At 39.4% G+C, this 17,784-nt stretch overlaps 1 protein-coding gene across 2 annotated transcripts in view; it reads right to left on the reverse strand.

The window, feature by feature from the left end:
* The window catches only part of Nav3 (neuron navigator 3), a 737,122-nt gene that overhangs the window by 592,896 nt on the left and 126,442 nt on the right, over nt 1–17,784 (reverse strand). For both annotated transcript variants that reach the window (XM_029482745.1, XM_029482744.1), the window contains one exon: nt 14,173–14,229. The gene's annotated coding sequence lies outside the window, so the exon portion shown is untranslated. The remainder of the gene's footprint in view (nt 1–14,172; nt 14,230–17,784) is intronic.

Below are 17,784 nucleotides of genomic sequence, written 5' to 3' on the forward strand. Positions count from 1 at the left end.
CTAGGCCCCGGCATCGTCTCACAAGAGACAGCTATATTTGGGTCCTTTCAGCAAAATCTTGCTAGTGTATGCAATGGTGTCAGCGTTTGGAAGCTGATTATGGGATGGATCCCTGGATATGGCAGTCTCTAGATGGTCCATCCTTTCATCACAGCTCCAAACTTTGTCTCTGTAACTCCTTCCATGGGTATTTTGTTCCCAATTCTAAGAAGGGGCACAGTGTCCACACTTTGGTCTTCATTCTTCTTGAGTTTCATGCGTTTAGCAAATTGTATCTTATATCTTGGGTATCCTAAGTTTTGGGCTAATATCCACTTATCAGTGAATACATATTGTGTGAGTTCCTTTGTGATTGTGTTACCTCACTCAAGATGATGCCCTCCAGGTCCATCCATTTGGCTAGGAATTTCATAAATTCATTCTTTTTAATAGCTGAGTAGTACTCCATTGTGTAAATGTACCACATTTTCTGTATCCATTCCTCTGTTGAGGGGCATCTGGGTTCTTTCCAGCTTCTGGCTATTATAAATAAGGCTGCTATGAACATAGTGGAGCATGTGTCCTTCTTACCGGTTGGGACATCTTCTGGATTTATGCCCAGGAGAGGTATTGTGGGATCCTCCGGTAGTACTATGTCCAATTTTCTGAGGAACCGCCAGACTGATTTCCAGAGTGGTTGTACAAGCTTGCAATCTCACCAACAATGGAGGAGTGTTCCTCTTTCTCCACATCCTCGCCAGCATCTGCTGTCACCTGAATTTACTAAGCTGTTTGGTACCCATTCTCCATGGATATAATTTTACTTATATGCTGCGTGCATATACAAGTAGTAAGTAGTTTTCTTAGTGAATAGATAAATGTTAAATATGTATCCAAATGTATAATCCTGGATTTTCCTTCAAATCATGTTTATTGAAGACCAGTATTAAATTAATACATTTCTGTTCCCTCAGACAAGGAGAATGCAGACAATCTGCTTTCTTAGATTATATTGGATATAATAAAAAGAATAGACTATTACTATTTTAATAAAGTAACTTCAGTTGTCTTCTTTACTGCTTATTCATTCATGAAAAGGTGTTTGTATGTCCCTTGCTGTAAAAAGAATTTCATTGTAAATGGAATATCTGTATCATACCCCCTCCTAAGACAGAATTGAGAACTCGTTCCACATAAAACGACCATCTGAGAAGCATTACTAAGCATTCAGAGGGCTCCCAAAAGGCTTTAATTGCCCCAACTTCATCCTGGTTAACATTTTTTTCAACTCAGATCAGAGCCACAAATCTTGCCACTTGTCTGGGTCAATATCCTCACAGTAGATCATTGCTAGTCAGGTTGCACCTGCTTTTCTGATTGCCCACACCCATTTCCAAGTTGAAATCAATGAAACCCATTAGCATGTTCTCCACTGCAGTTTAATTTTGGATAGTGATGTATTATTAATGCAATCATCCCGGACAAGACTGGTTCAGCATGAGAAGTAAAGCTGAAGGCTCCACCTCAGAGAACTTTAATAAGAACTCTTATTAAATTGTATTAAAATCTAAATAATTGAATGTATCTTTGAAACAAAATTTAAATCAAATGAATTATATCCAAGTGGAGGGACAGCAACAGAGTACAGACATCCTTTTTCGACTCTTAATGACAGTACATACCTCTATTCATGTATCACCATGCCAAGCTACTTCCTTTTACACCTGAAGATAACCTCAGCTTTAAAAATCATTGTGTTATACTGACTTCTGTATTTTATATGAATATGTGTGTGGTATGTGTGTATGTGTTCCCATTGCACATGGGTGAGTACACATACACATGTGTGCAAATAGACCAAAGCTAACATAGAGAGTATTCCTTGGTCACTTTCCACATTCAGTGTTAAGTCACTGGTCTCTCTCAGGTGCACCCAGAGTGTACCAATATGGCTAGTCTGGCTAGCCAGCTTGCTCCAAGGCTCCACTTCTGTCCACCTGGCACGCAGATGACAGGCAAGCTGCCACACCTTTCACATGGAGAACACATGTAAATCAGATCTCTGCTCCTCTGACTTGCTTCTTGCTCTTTAATCACTGGGCCAATTCCCAGCCCCATAGTGAGCTTCTTCGCAGAAAAACAAAAACAACCACCAAAGTTGTTTTTTTTTTCTAAATAAAATGAATACAGCATTATAGTTATTGATATTTGACTAATGAGATTGCAATTACTAATCTTAATTTAGTAAAAAGTAAGTATTTTTAAGAGGAAAAGAGTTCATGTAAAGGAATTGATAGGTTCAAATACTGCTGAAGAAAAAAAAGAAATGTTGATGTAGCAAAATTAAGAATTAAAAGAAGACATTTACTTTCTTATTTAATTTGTCTCACTAAGAACTTTCAGGTATTTGAAGATTAATGTTCGCTTTTCTTAGTGCCTGCCTTGGTAAATATTCATGTGAGGACATGATCATCCCAATTAAACATAAATATTAATGGATTAGTTCCCAACGTATGCCAGGTTGATTAAGCAAATTCACCTTCTCTGTGCCAGTTACTCATCATCTAGACTTGTTACTGAAACAGACATTAAAGAACATCAAAAAGAAAATCTTAAGGCAACGGTGTTCATACACATAAGCCCATGACTGAAAACTGCCAAAGAGTAAGGGAAGGGGATTGGGGGGAGTGAGATCATTCGACTTTACCTAAATCCTTACACAGAACTTACAGGTACTTCACTTGTCATGGCATTTAAGAAACCTGCCTAGTTTGTGATAGGGCAGTACAGGCCTGGGGATAAAGGATGTGATAAAGCAATCCTCTTAGAGCAGTTACTAAGACATTTGCTTTATGCTACAAATGCACAGTTCTCAACTTCTGGAAGAATGATCTCACAGTAAGCCCCCGGTTTGTTTGAGACAACCTGACTGTATTTCCAGTTCCATGTGAATCATCAGCCGCAAAGACCACACTTGAGGGACATGGAAGGGGAAACACACATGGAAGGTGACGAATGCAGTTCAGGCAAAAGATCACGAAGGTCCAAGTCAGGCAGGATGTATGCAGTGAACATGAAAAGAATGCATAATAATTCCCTCTTATCTGCAATGGACACATGTCAAGACCAAGTGTGTGTGTGTGTGTGTGTGTGTGTGTGTGTATGCACGCACACTTTTCTGCACCTTTGAGAGTTTGATTTGTAAACTATACAAAGATACTAAGCAAACCATCCTAACAATATACTATAATGAAAGTTATATAAGAATCTCTCCCTCAAAATGTTCATGTGTACATTCCTCTTGTAATAAGAAATTATAGTTTTATTTGCCAGCATCACTAACTTTGCATCTTGTGGCCAATGTTAGGCAAAGTGTGGACTAGTTGAACACAAGGACTTGCTACTGTGGATATTGATGTGTTGAGTGATATGGCAAAATGATTGACAGGTAGTATACAGTGAGGATATGCTAAAAAGGAATTATACATATTTCAGGCAGAATGGAACACAATATTGCAAACAGCATCACACAATACTTAAGACAAAAAGAAATTTACCACTTTCTACTTATTTCTTGAATTTTCCACAGATTATTTTTTCAGACACATCAGCATCTAAACCCACAGACATCTGAACAGGAGGGGAATCCTATTTTTCCTTTGCCATTGTATTTGTGGTATCAAAATTTAAATCGAGGGCCTCATTTACTCTAGGAAGTGCCCTATCTCTGAGTTACACATCCAGTGCACATACATCTGTTCCTCAATGTAATTATGATGTCAAGTTGGCATGGCATTGGTAATAATTTAGATATGCATGAGCAACAACTGGGAATGGAGTGTGATGTGAAGTCTTGAGGATGAGGGCTCTGAAGCACAGCACATTCCTTCTCACTGAGAAGAAGAAGAAAAAAAAGACATAACTGACTAGGAATACATAAGACATTTTTTTAAGTTTTTCTAGGAACCACGATTTTCATTTTTTAAAAAAGAAATGAAAAAGGGCCCTTAAATGTCATCCCACCCTGTGTATACAAATAAAAATTCAGCATGAAGCATTACTCATATTTCAGAGCCCAAGAAGCTATGCTATGTACACAGTGCCAATGTGAAGGGAGACAGAAGCTTTAGAATACACATATTATATATTAAAAAGAAGTGGAATGTGAATGGAGTACTGAGAATAGACAGACCAATTATCATAGAAATGACAGGGAATCATCTCAGACCTCCTCAAGCCTAAATAAGACAGTGGGAGACTTTCTCACAGAAACGATTGAAATTAGTGATCTGCGTTAAGTAGGCTTAGGGAAAATTCAAAATACTCTTCTACCAATCTTGACCAAATCGAGAATATCTTTGTAGTGAACAACAACAGAAATTAGAAAATGTCAAAAAACGTGTAGGACCTCAGCTTTTCTTCAGTTTTAGAGGACACTTTTAATTAACAGAATTTTTAATGCAACTTGAATAGAATTCCTCTGCAGGCCTGACTAAAGGTCTAGGCTGAAAAGAGACAAGTTTAAGTATCAATAGCTACACACACACACACACACACACACACACACACACACACACACGCCTCCACACTGGTACAGAAAAAATCTTTTTCAGATGAATTTTTGTCTCGGGTTGTAGACTTTTTTGTCTTATTCATCCTTTGCTTGTATATTATGGTTTCTGATTTTGTGTTTGGTGAGTCCTGTTTATGGATATGTGTGTGTCTGTGGTTTTGTTTGTTCATTTATTTGTCTGTTTGTTCTTCTGGTTTTGAGTGGTTGGTTAGTTTGCATGTTTGTTTCTTTGTTTTCTAAAGAGAAGGAAAGGAAGGATGTGGGGTTGGGCAGATGGAGAGGCAGGAAGGATCTGAGAGGAAGTGAAGAAGGAGAAACCTGGATCAGAATATACTGTATGAAAAACTCTTCTTCAACAAAAATATTTTGAAAGAAATGTTTAAAAGACAAGGAAAGAAACTTCATAGCACCTAACTGTACTCTGTGGCTTTTGTTAAGCCAACAGTAAGTTGGGAGGGAGACTTTGGGGAGAGTTGAATGGAATAAATATGATCAGTTATATTCTCTCTATACATGCAATTCTCAAAACATAAAAAGTTTTAATAGGTTAGGTTGAAGATTCAGACTGAGTAATAATCTAAATGTTAGCATGCATAGAAATGTAAGATGTAAGTGAAAAGTACGTAATTATATCATAATCTCAAAAAAAAAAAAGAAAAACTGAAGGTAAAAGGAGCTAGAAAGATGGTTTAGTAGATCAAAGCAATGACTACTCTTGCAGATGACCTGGGTTCAAGTCCCAGTAGCCATATGGTCCAGAAGTCCCGTATTTTCTTCTGGATCCCATAGGCACCAGATATATACATGTTACACCAACATGAATAGAGACAAAGCACTCACACATAAAGTACTTAAACAGCAAATTTTAAATTAACATGGGAAGAGTAGATGTGGCCATAGAGACAAGGGTGAGATAATGGTGTAGCAGAAGACTGCAGTGTAGTGTAGACTAGAACACCTACAGACCAGGCTATCACAGGTTGGAACACAGAGAGTCTAAGAATGCTAAGCTATTTTTTCCAAGTAATTTACAATGCACAAAAAATATCAGCAAATAATTCCTTTAAATGAGACACCAAACCATATACATCTAAGGTTTGTCATTTGTTAGCCCTTCCCCTCAAATTCCTCCAAACCAGTTCTAAGTCACCAAACATTATTTTTTATCATTTTTTTTCTTTTAGTTTTCAGAGCTCCTAAAAATGAAGTTAAAAATTCAGCGCTCCAAAAATAGTAAATTCAGGCTTACATCATGTACCTCCTTGGCCATGTTTATTCTCAGAATGAAGCTGCACATTGTAATTCTACATAATTGAGAACTACAGCCAAACAGACATCTACACATTTTTGAGTAATGCTTTTTTTCCTGGGGTGGGGGTGGAGAAGGGTCTTGCATGATAAAATGAATGAAAGATGGAAGAGATCAGGATTCTTTGCCATTTTAAAATAAGGCGTTCATCTAGAGTGGTCCTTTGCCATATGGGACCACCTGGCTCCTTGGAACAAATCCTGTCACCATGACAACGGAGCTCTAACTTTCCCTAACATCTTCAGGATTCTTATGACACACACTTTCCTGCAACCTATTTTTTTTCTCCCTCAAATTAAATTATTGAGCTACTACTCACAATAAGCTATTGTTATACCCAATAATGATTGGCCTTTATGAATTAACTACAAAAATACCTGACACATAGAAGAAATATTTCACAAAACTTCCATGATAGAATGAAAACAGCAGGGAGAATTTTAGAAATTCTGGGAAATTCTGACAGTATGCCAGCAATCTACATGGGGAGGCAAAAATGACAGTGCTACAGAACACCTTATAATGTATATTGAATATTGTTTTAAATCAACCTATTTGTATCATGTATCAATACAATAACACATATCCTATATAGCACATATTGTAAAATATGATAATAAGTCCTAAAAACTGGGAAGAGGTGGGAATAATTTCTCCTAATTTGGAAATGAGGAAATGCCAAGTTGGGAAATGGGACAATTCAAGATTTGTAATACGGTTGACCTTGACGGTCTTCTCTAGAAGCGTGGATTGCAGAGAACAAATAAATCAGGATCTAGGCGGAGAACTCAATGGTAAAGCACTTTCCTGGCACCTGTGATGACCTTGGATCAATCCTCAGAACTACAAAGATAAATAAAGGAAAGAAGGAAGGAGAGAAGGATGGGTGATGGAAAGGAGGGAGAGAGTTACAACAAAGAGTATGAAAAGAACCTGCTGGCTCACTCCTCTTTCAATGAGCACCAAATTCCAATGACTCTGCTGCGTATGTTTTTTTTCAAGAAGTCACTATGTACATAAATTCTGGGCTGAACACATATGCACACAGAAATACACCTATGTATGGACACACATGCACATACATGCTCATGCACACACATACATACATGCACACATATACATACACATGCACACACATACATACACATGCACACACATACACACATACATGCACAATGGTACTGTTTAGAAATACGAATGTTTTTCATCTCTGGAGATAAGCAACTATTGCAGTGAAGGGCAAGAGTTTTATGACTAGATCGTGCTTGATTATTTGTCCCTATTCATGTTCATGGTTTTATTTGTTTTTTGTTTGTTTTAACTTTTCTAGATGTCTCATTCTCCCTCTTAAAATGTTCAGGCATTTGGTCTTCTGAATGGGTCTGCTCATTAACACACGTTCAGAAATCTCAAAGAATAATTAACTGGGATAGGAACTTTAACTATCTCATATACATTTTTAATTTGACATTCAGTGAACAGTAAAATTATAGCCCCTCCAGTTGTGACATGCAATACCTTTATAAGTTTAATGAAAAAAACCCATATCACAGTTGACATATTTGGGTAAATTATAGTATTCAGTGATCAGAGAAGGCCCCAGACCAAAGCAAAATTAATTCTATTATCACGTGCTTTACAAAGTAAATTAGAAATAAGGTTTAAACAATCGTCAAAGCAAGGCAAGAGAATTGTCACAAACAAACAATGTAAGTGCTACTTATTCTTATGCACATGCCAAACACATCTGAGAACACTCATCCTGACAGTCACAGAAGAAAAGGGGGTGGGGGGGAAACTATTTCTATAATGGACTATGCATGCACACCAAAAGAAGTTTTCTTCTAGGTCCACTCCACATGAGTTTTTGACCAACTGATATTTGCTGTAGCCAAATATCTACAAACTGTGTGTTTTTACTCCTCCAAAGAGAGAATACTGATCCTGTAGGAAATGCTATATTTGAGAAGCTATGGGATTCTCCTCCAACTGCACTGACTCTTGAGGGCTGGTCATATGTGCTGAGAGTGCAAGGATTCCATAATGGTGAGGAATTCTCCCGTCATCTGCTCAAAGGAAAATTCAGAGAGCATGGGAGCCACAGACAACCCCTGGGTAGAGGCCTATGCTTTTGTTTTCTTGTGTTTCCCTGCTGCCTGAAATGCTGCTTTCCCACACTGAGGATAGAGCTCTGGTGACATCATTTTTCTAGATAATCTCTAAAACTCTCTACTATGAATAGTCATATAATTTCCAATCTGAATACCATCTCAGATGGTGTCATTCAAATTGTAGGCTTTATCTTCCAAAAAGCCACTGAGTTATATAAAATTAATGGACAAGAGCTTTGACTAATTCCTAGAATTTCTGAAAGGCAATTGTTTTGCTGAGATAAAACAATCTGTTAATGTGCAATGTTTCCTTCTAATTTCTTATTTTGGGTGTCTATATTGAGTCATTAAAAGGAATTTTAAGAAGTCCTGTCATAAGGTAGTACAGGGGTCATTCTGATGAAGAATTGTGAGGTCCGAGGGCTGGCATTCTTGCTATTGTAAGGATGTGTAAATGCTATTAGGAGACCTTCTTCAGTAGACATACATGGAAGATGTTAAGTAAGTGAATGAATGAATGAATGAATGAATGAACAAGCCAGTAGTTTATTATTTTTATTCAGTTGTTCTGACTGATTCTTTTTCTTTGGGTATTTATCTTGGGTTCTCAACCTAAGATATCAGGATTTGAATCAAAATACATTTCAAACCTGTGGTGGTTTGAATATTCTTGGCCCATAGAAAGTAGCACTACTAGGAGGCGTGGCCTTGTTGGAAGAAGTGCCTCACTATGGTGGTGGGCTTTGCCTAATGCAGAGGAGTTGGTTTCTCCTGGCTCCAGTCAGATCACGATGCAGACCTCTCAACTCCTTCTATAGCACTGCCTGCCTGCACGCTGCCATGCTTCCTGCCATGATGTTAATGGACTGAGTCTCTGAAACTGTAAGCCAGCCCCAATTAAATGTTGTCCTTTTTTAGAGTTGCCTTGGTCATGGTGTCTCTTCACAGCAATGAAACCCTAACTAAGGCAGAACCCAAAGGAAGCATTTGGTTTGGAAATAATGCTATCTTCACTAGCAACCTCCATACACTAAGAGCCAACTGAGAATGAGTCACTACCATTGGCTTCTGGGGAGTCCTCAACCTAGAACCCCTGAGCAGCACTATATGAAGAAAGAAATTGACTCAAATGAGCATAAGGATGTGGCCTGTGGTTCACAGTAGCTGTCTGGTTTCAAATTTTTCTGAGGGGCTATTAAAATTAAATATTTGCTGCATTAAATTCTCTGGTCATCCTAGTTTCATAAAGGAGTAGAGCACTAGATGGGATTTTTTTGTGGGTCAATGGGAGCTACACTTAGGTTTTACATTAGCCAGTAGTCTTAGTTAGGGTTTTAATGCTGTGTACAGTTACCATGACTAAAGCAACTCTTATATGCCCAACATTTAATTGGTACAGGCTTTCAGATTCAAAGGTTCAGTGCATTATCATCAAGGTGGGAGCATGCATGGCAGCATCCAGGCAAACATGGTGCAGGAAGAGTTGAGAGTTCTACATCTTCATTTGGAGGTTGCTAGCAGAATACTGGCTTCCAGGCAGCAAGGATGGGGGTCTTAAAGCCTATACCCACAGTGACACACCTACTCCAACAAAGCCACATCTACTACAACAGAGCCATACCTTCTAATAGCACCACTCCCTGGGCTGAGCATATACAAGCCATCACACCAGTGAACTGACCCACCACTCTAGGCCACCTCTGCTCACATCTGACACATACTGGAAATGTTATAATGTAGAAGTCTGAAGTGCTTCCAGCAAACTCTTTGGATTTGATTTGGTTTTGTGTGGAGATCACACTAAAGTCTCCATAAGGCCATTGACTGAACAACTCTTGACAGCTCTAACAACTAAAATGAAGCTTCTAGCCACTGTGACAATGGTACTCTATACCTAAATAAACCAAGTCTTATCATAGACATCACTGCTAGACACCAGCAGAAAGAGATTTTGTCAACAGACGATACAATGCAGAGAACCGCCTGTCTCATAATGTGCATCAAACAACAATTACCATTTACAGAGTCTGGAAAAAAACTAAAAGTATTGAACACAGAATCTGTTGGTGGGGGAAGAGATACCTTTAGAAGATTTTGTCATTGTGAATTACTCAGAAAGCAACTACAAAGAGATCATAGCAGATCCCACTGCTAAGCATCAAGTATCTTTAATTATTCATAAGAAAGCACAGCTCAGAAACTGTGTCAGCCTCCTGAGAAAAACGCCTCGGGACCTGAAATACACATCGAGCTGCCAGGTCTTTAGGATCAGACTGTCCGAATTTTTATTCTGTGAGTTGCCAGCTTTGGAAACTCTGCCAAGCACCGGGCACATTTCTGAATCTCAGTTGCTGCATCTTTAATATGGGTGTAATGAGAGGGTCTAAATTTGAAGATTATCTGGGGGCTGGAGTACAAAAATGTATGCAAAGCCCCAGGCAGAGGCCAGTGTCTAACACACGGCCCTCAAAGTGTCAGAGCCCATTACTGTTAGCGTTAGACACAATGCAGCGTAAATGATGACTGGGAGCTATTTTCTTGAGTAACAACAAATTTATTAAAAAACAGTGTGTTAATCAATCATCTCAGTACAGCATATATCACCAAGGTAAAAGGTAATCCTTCCCTCCCCAAGAAATGCTCACTTCAAAGTTAAATAATTAGTTAATTAATTAATTAAATAATTAATAAAACAAAACAACAGCAAAATACACACACAAGTAAAATAGCACAATGAAGGGTGTCACACTGAATGAGCTGAGTGACAGAATATGACAGGAGTGTGTCCTTAGTTTGGGGTCAGGAAAGGAGGAGGTGATATTTAAGCTGATCTCCAAATAATAGCAAGGTACCTGCCCAGGGCAGATCTGGGTCAAGAGTTTCTGGAGAAGGGAATATTGAGTTCTGCAACCCTGAGGCACAAAGAGCCTAGAGGGCCTCTGAAGCAGTTTCTGTCCCACAGTGATCATAACAGGAGAGCATGTACCCAGAGTAACTGTTTCCTTAATATGCGGCTTGAGTCTCCAGGGAGAAGCACCTGCTTATCGTTGCTGTACACAGAACCAGAGCCTCAGTCGAGAATCCCTGATGTGTTTTATAAAATGTGGCAGGATGCAGGGGGAGGGGGTGGCTTAGCAGGCCCACGCTGGAGCATGACCTCATCCCAGGTATCAGACATAGGGTAGGTCTAGTATAAAAGGGAGTTTATTTGAGATCTGAGAGGGAGGGTCTGAGGAAGGAAGTAGAGGAAGAGGAAGAAAGAGGACAGAGAAGGACAGAAAGAGAGAAGAGAGAGAAAGAAGGAATGAGGTTGGCCGGGAACACATGGGGAAAGAGGAAGTAGTTAGATAGCTAGATGATAAGATAGACAGACAGACAGATGATAGATGGATGGATGGATGGATGGATGGATGGATGGATGGATGGATGGATGGGTAGATAGATAGATAGATAGATTGATTAGATAGAATTCTGAACAGTCCTTTTATACCTGAGCTGAGCTTGTACCTGTCTGTTTCTAGATAACTGTTGGGCGGAGCCTAGAGGAAATGTGAACAACCCTCACCCATTAGCTCCACCTTTTTTGTTATTGTTCAGTAAAGAGTACAAAACGCACTGATAACTTCATTTCCCCCACATCTGCAGCAGTCTCTCTTCACCAAAGTTAAATGTTGTCTTTTCTCCTTGCAAGTATGGACCTACCACATTTATGTTTGAGAAATTGGAGGGCTGGGATTTATCTGAGGAAATTCATAGGTAAATTAAGGTTTTCCCAAGGTTGGTGGGTTGATAATTATCAGGAAGAATTTTTTTAGGTCAACAGTGGATGTCAAACTTGTTAAATATATATATATATTGTAGGGCAAGACTCTACCTGGTCTTTGTTTTACAGTTGAAATCAGGACATGGGAAATAGATTCAGGGGTGTGGCCCCTTTGCATGCTGATGATGATCCAGTGGGTAAGCTTATACCCATGCATATACTCACAGTTCTAGTTAGGAGTCGGAGTTATATAGGGAGCAGGGGAGAAGATATGAAGTAAGGAAGAGAGTGCAGGAAGAGGTTCTGGGGAATGTTAGGGGATGGATATGATCAAAATATGTTGTTGACATGTACAAAATTATCAAACAATATATAAATTGGTTTTTATTAATAATTTTATTATTTACATTTCAAATGATATGCCCCTTCCTGGTTACCTCTCCACACACACCCCATCCACTCCTCTCTCTCCCTACTCCCACTTGCCTCTATGAGGGTTCTCCCCCATGTATTTACTCACTCCTGCCTCACCACTCTGCCATCCCCCTATGTGGCATCAAAACTCCACAGGACCAAGGGCCTCCCCTCCCATTGATGTCAGATACGGCCATTAGATAAATTGTTTTAATATGAACAGTGACTAATAATAAAAAGTCAATACTCAAAAAAAAAAGGAAAAAGAGAGGAAGGAAAGGAGGGAGTAAAGAAGGGAGGGAGGAAAGAAGAGAGGGAAGGAGGGAGAGATGGAGGAAGGAAAATAGGACTCCTCTTGCACAGCTCTATCAGAGCTGTCAACCACATGAGTCACTCTTTATCATTTTTAAACCTGAACCTGAGAGGGACTCAATATTAAGGATCCACAAAAAATCCTGAGACACTCTACTGAGAATAACTACTAAAGGGTTCCACTGCTAGGTCCATCAACACAGGAGACTCCAAACATCATGTCTTAAAATCTGCATCACACGGGGGTCTTAAAAGAATAAAGCAGTGTTCTTCTATAAACAGCTATATACTGTAAAACCAAGTGGGATTCACACAACACAGAGTCACGTACACACCAAATATAACCGGTATTACTTCTAAGAAAAAAGACAGCAGGCACCATATGTGGCAGGGAGAAAATTGTTCTAATGGTTTTTCTTTTATCCTTTCCCAATAATGATTTGTATAGAGAGTCAAGAATCTTATCCCGATGCATGTTGTATAACACGGGAAGGGAAAAGAATTAATGGCAGCTGGTCCTTTGAGATACAGTTTGGCTTTGTTTTTCTGCCTCTCCTTATACTTTTATAAGTGTAATAAACAGGAGCCTACTATTTTTTTCTCTTAATAGAGAAATATCTGTCACATCATCTGGTATAAAATCCCATGCCTCATCCTTTTCATGTCTTTCCTTCTGATTTCCCTTACAGTAGTCAGCTAAGAAGCAACACAGATCTAAGGACCAAAATGGCTGGGAGGAAGCAGGCCATAGTTACCACATGAGAGATAGTAAAACAGCAGCTTTGGCACCAAAACTGTGCTACGAAGCAACATGCAAAGCTAAAGGGAATCTCTGCACGCCTTCATCTTTGTGATGAAATTGGGGGAAAAAACTGCAAGTACTGACTGTTTAGGTATCAGATATGTTTTATCTCAAATTATTCCATCTGCATACATTCAGAGAGACGTGTTCTGGGTGTTACAGAGAACTGGGAAAAACATCATCATCGTTGCTGTTGCCATGTTTTTACAAAACCCAGTTAACTCACCATTAACTCTGTGCATTCCAGAGCACACTTGCAGATCCTGAAACAACTGGACGTTATCTCAAAGGTGAGAATATAACAGAGCATGGGGAGTTTTCCAAGATGGTGCTTTTCTGTACTCTACTATGTTTGCAACTAGAACGGTAGAATAGTTAAATTATAAAACTATAGAAGCAGTACCTTTACTAAGAGCATTCTGCTAAGTCTTAGAGACCATAGGATAAATACACAAGAGACAATTACACACAACTTCACTTGACCTCGGTTATGTCTAGAAGAAAAAAAAAAATGGGCTCATTGCTCAGAATCACTCATGGATTCCAAGACAGCCAGGAATTGAGAGTAAAAAAGATAATTATTCTCCCAAATAAATGATTGGCCGTGGATGAAGTGGATGGTTTTAGATTAAAAGCAAAATAGGTATATATTCACACATCAATGCATATACTTTAATGATATTATCACAAGAGATAATAAAGCCCTAAAATATCAATTCAAAAAGTTTCACATGGTTATACTCATAAAATTTACATGATTTTCTGTATTTGGTAGAAAATACTCTAACATATAATACAATAATATTAATATTTATGGAATGCATATTTAATAAAACCCTCAGTTACTTCCAGAAAGCCAATTTAGTCTCTCACACATCCCTATCAGATCAGCACTGTTATTATACTCACATGCCAGGGGAAGAATTGGAGAATCAGGATTTCAGTTATTTTTCTTAGTTTCAGAACCTATAAAATGAAGATAGAGATAATAACCTGAGTGTGGAGTTAGGCATGCAACAACTGAAAGAATCATTTGCTAACAGTTACGACAGGGCCTGACCCATGGTCACAGATGTGGTTGTTCTTATAACAAGCAACAGCACCTCTGTAGTAACCCTCCAACACGACACAACTTCCATGCATATTACACATTCTCCAAAAATCTACATGCTGCCCACCCAACCTCTCACTCCACCCTTTCCATAAACAAGAGAATCATTCTTGTACAAAGGGACCCTCCGATGAAATGTTTACAGTTCATTCTCAAACTGGATAAGAACAGTCACCCTCATGGATCACGGTAGCAACGTAAAAGGGAGGAGCTAATTTGGAAGGTGAACAAGGCCCATGTTATTTAGAACTTGGTAGACCATAACCAGCTTCCTGAATTGCACTTGAAAGCAAATTGGCAGCAGGGGCTGAGCACATAAAAAGCCTCAGTATAATGTGCTCCCTGTGGCTCTGCTCACTTAGCACTTTAAACCAACAGTTAGTTCTATTTGCTTAGTTTAGAACTCAATAAAACCATGCACAGCCTCAGCAAAAGTGTCAGGCCTTGGGACCTCCCCTTGAGCTGGATCCCTCTTTGGGCCTGTCCCTGGAACTTCTCTTCCTCAGGCTCCTCTCCATTTCCATCCCTGTAATTTTTTCAGACAGGAACAATCATGGGTCAGAGTTGTGATCCCAAGGGATGCCCCCCTTCCTCATTTGATGTCCTGTCTTCCTGCTGGAGGTGGGCTCAGAAGTTCCCAATCCTCACTGCCAGGCACTTCATCCAAGCTCCCTCCCTTTGAGTCCTGATATGACAGCACTCTGGAAGACCCAACAAGTAGCTGAAAGGGTCAGAGGCAGTAGAGGACTTCCAGATCAGTGTTCATTCAGAGAAGATGCACCTAACTTTCAAGAGACTGGAAGCCCCAGGGAGTTTAGAGGTCAGGTGGCATGAGGGGGTTGGGACATCCACATGGAGACAGGGGTGTGGGGAGGAGGTATGGGATGTGGATCAGTAGGAGGGTGGACAGGGGTGGAATAAAATATGGAGTGTAAAATTAATTAATTAATTAATTTAAAAAACATGTACACACAGTATATAAAAATGTTTACACATGTCCAGAAAAAAATTAAGGAAAGAAAAATGACACTATCATCCTGTTTGAACACAAGAGTTCCAGCCAAGGTCCAGGACATTCATACTTATGAAAAGTTGACCCTGATGCCTTACTGCTTAGGAGTAGTTTCACACAACTGCCCTTAAGACCATCTTGGCCACACAGCATGGATACCAAGTTCATCAAACATCCAGAGCCTGAACTTCAACTTTACTCATTTGTCAGAAGTTCTTTGTCTAAAGCCATGGGCAAAATTCAGCTCCAAGTGGATAAGTGTTGTAAACAAATCCCAGAAAGCATAACTAGATGGAACTAGATAGAATGCTCTCTGACTGTGGGCTTTGCATTTTGTACATGTCGCTCTACAAACTCAGGCAGCAAATCTCAAATAAACACACAGGACTAAATCAAACAAGGAACATCCCACAGGGCAAACCAAAAACAGACAAGAAACTCAAAAACCAAATTAGGACAGACACTTGCACATCACATATACAGAAAATACTTGGAAACCTGATAAAGACTTAATATCTGAAACAACAATTTGTATATCTCAGTAGCAAATTAACAAACAACCCAGCCTAAATCAACACATACATGAATGGACATTTCCTAAATGAAGGCTTAAAAAAGGATATTGGTTATGTAAAAATTCAAAGTCACTAATCAATGAAGTGTAAATCAGAATAATGAGGAGTAGGCTTATAAGTAGAAAAAATGGCTGCCTTTAAAATAGATAAAAGGTAAGTGTTGGTGTAGGTAGAGAGAAAGGGAACCTGTGTCCCCTTTGGCGGGAAGGAAGGGTGGTATAACAAGTGTTAAAACAGTATGGATTTGCTAAAGAAAACAGACCAAAACTAACATATTGCTCAGCAATTCTGGGGATCAACCCCAAGGACATCAAATTGCTACCCTTGAAAAGATAGCTGAACGCCAGCATTCATGGCTGCATTATTCACAAGAGCACGTCTCAGTAGTAGACTGCTAGCTTGGCATGCAAAAACCTCTAAGTTCAATCCCCAAGTACTGGCAAGCAGCAGAAACAACTAAACTATTCATCACAGGGTAGAAGGATAGAAATCCATGCTATACATTTACAATGGAGTGATTTTCATTTTCCACAATAGGATAAGTCTGGAGGAGTTTATGATAAATGCATCATAAGCCAGACATACCAAGATAAATCCTGTGCAATCTCACTTGCATGCTGAATGGCCTGAGAAGTCAGTCAAATTCACAGGCCCAGAGAATAAAAAAGTGGTTACCCAAGAAGTTGGGGAACAAATGAGTAGGAAACAAGGAGATTGGGTCAAAGACAACGAAGAGTTTTAGGGACAGATAATAAGAAAATATGATTTAGAAACTCTGCTCAACATGAGACTTTAATCCTAATATGAATCCTAACACAGAAACACCTACCAATCATGTATCAATTTTAGTGTGAAGATTTAAAGTTTCCTTAAATCTTGATAAACCTAGGGTTAATCTGAATGCTTCCTCTTTCTCCCTAAGCAGCAGCCCCCTCCCACTACATAGGTGGCAGCATTAACACAACCTTATAAACCTATAGGTCAGGTCTGACACTCCCACATACAACTCTCCACACAGCACAAGGTAAGGATTTACTGAGACTCCAAAGTAAACTGACCAGTCAGCAAAAAAAAGCTTCTCTGGGATATAAATGCATAAGCCCCAAAGGTGGGGGTGCTTACAATGTTGAGTTCAACTCTTGACTCAGGTGGCTGCTTATATCTCAGTACTTAGAAAGGAATGTCCTACTTAGGTTGTCACTGGATTGTCATTTTGTATGTCCTCTGACTGGAGTAGCCAAATTACTTAATTGTCTTGAGCTCAACAGAGTTGCAGTGCATCTGATTATCCCCAAGGTGCAAAGGCGATAAGGATAATTGTCCTTCTGTCCTAGTCAGTCCCAGTCAGTAAATCAGGCAGTCTCTGTCTCTCTCTCTCTCCCCGCTCCCTCCCTGCCTCTATCTTCCTCCCTTCTTTTACCCCTCTTTCTCTCCCTTCTCTCCAGCCTCCCTCCCTTACTTTTATTCACAATGTAGCCTGAGGAATGCCAAGTCTACTTTATGAAATAAATGAAAGTAGACTGAAAGATTGAATACAAACTATACAAAGAGAGGGGGTGGGTGGGTCTGCTGGGTCAGCATGATGAATTCCTTCAGTGTGAGAATAAAAATCTTTGACTTGGTAAGCTAGAAAAACCATCTCACTATGGAACCAAAGCCTAGAGATGTTATTGCAAAAAAACTAACCAATCTAGGAGAAGTTATAATTGTCACCTCACGGTCAAATTATGAGGTTGATTGAGCTCGTTAATCTTACATTGAAATCTATCTAGAGAAAAGCACTGGGGTAGCTAGGGCGCAGGGTCGGCTGACACTCGCCAGCT

The sequence above is a fragment of the Mus caroli genome, chromosome 10 (assembly GCF_900094665.2).
Source record: "Mus caroli chromosome 10, CAROLI_EIJ_v1.1, whole genome shotgun sequence".
Lineage (NCBI taxonomy): Eukaryota > Metazoa > Chordata > Mammalia > Rodentia > Muridae > Mus > Mus caroli.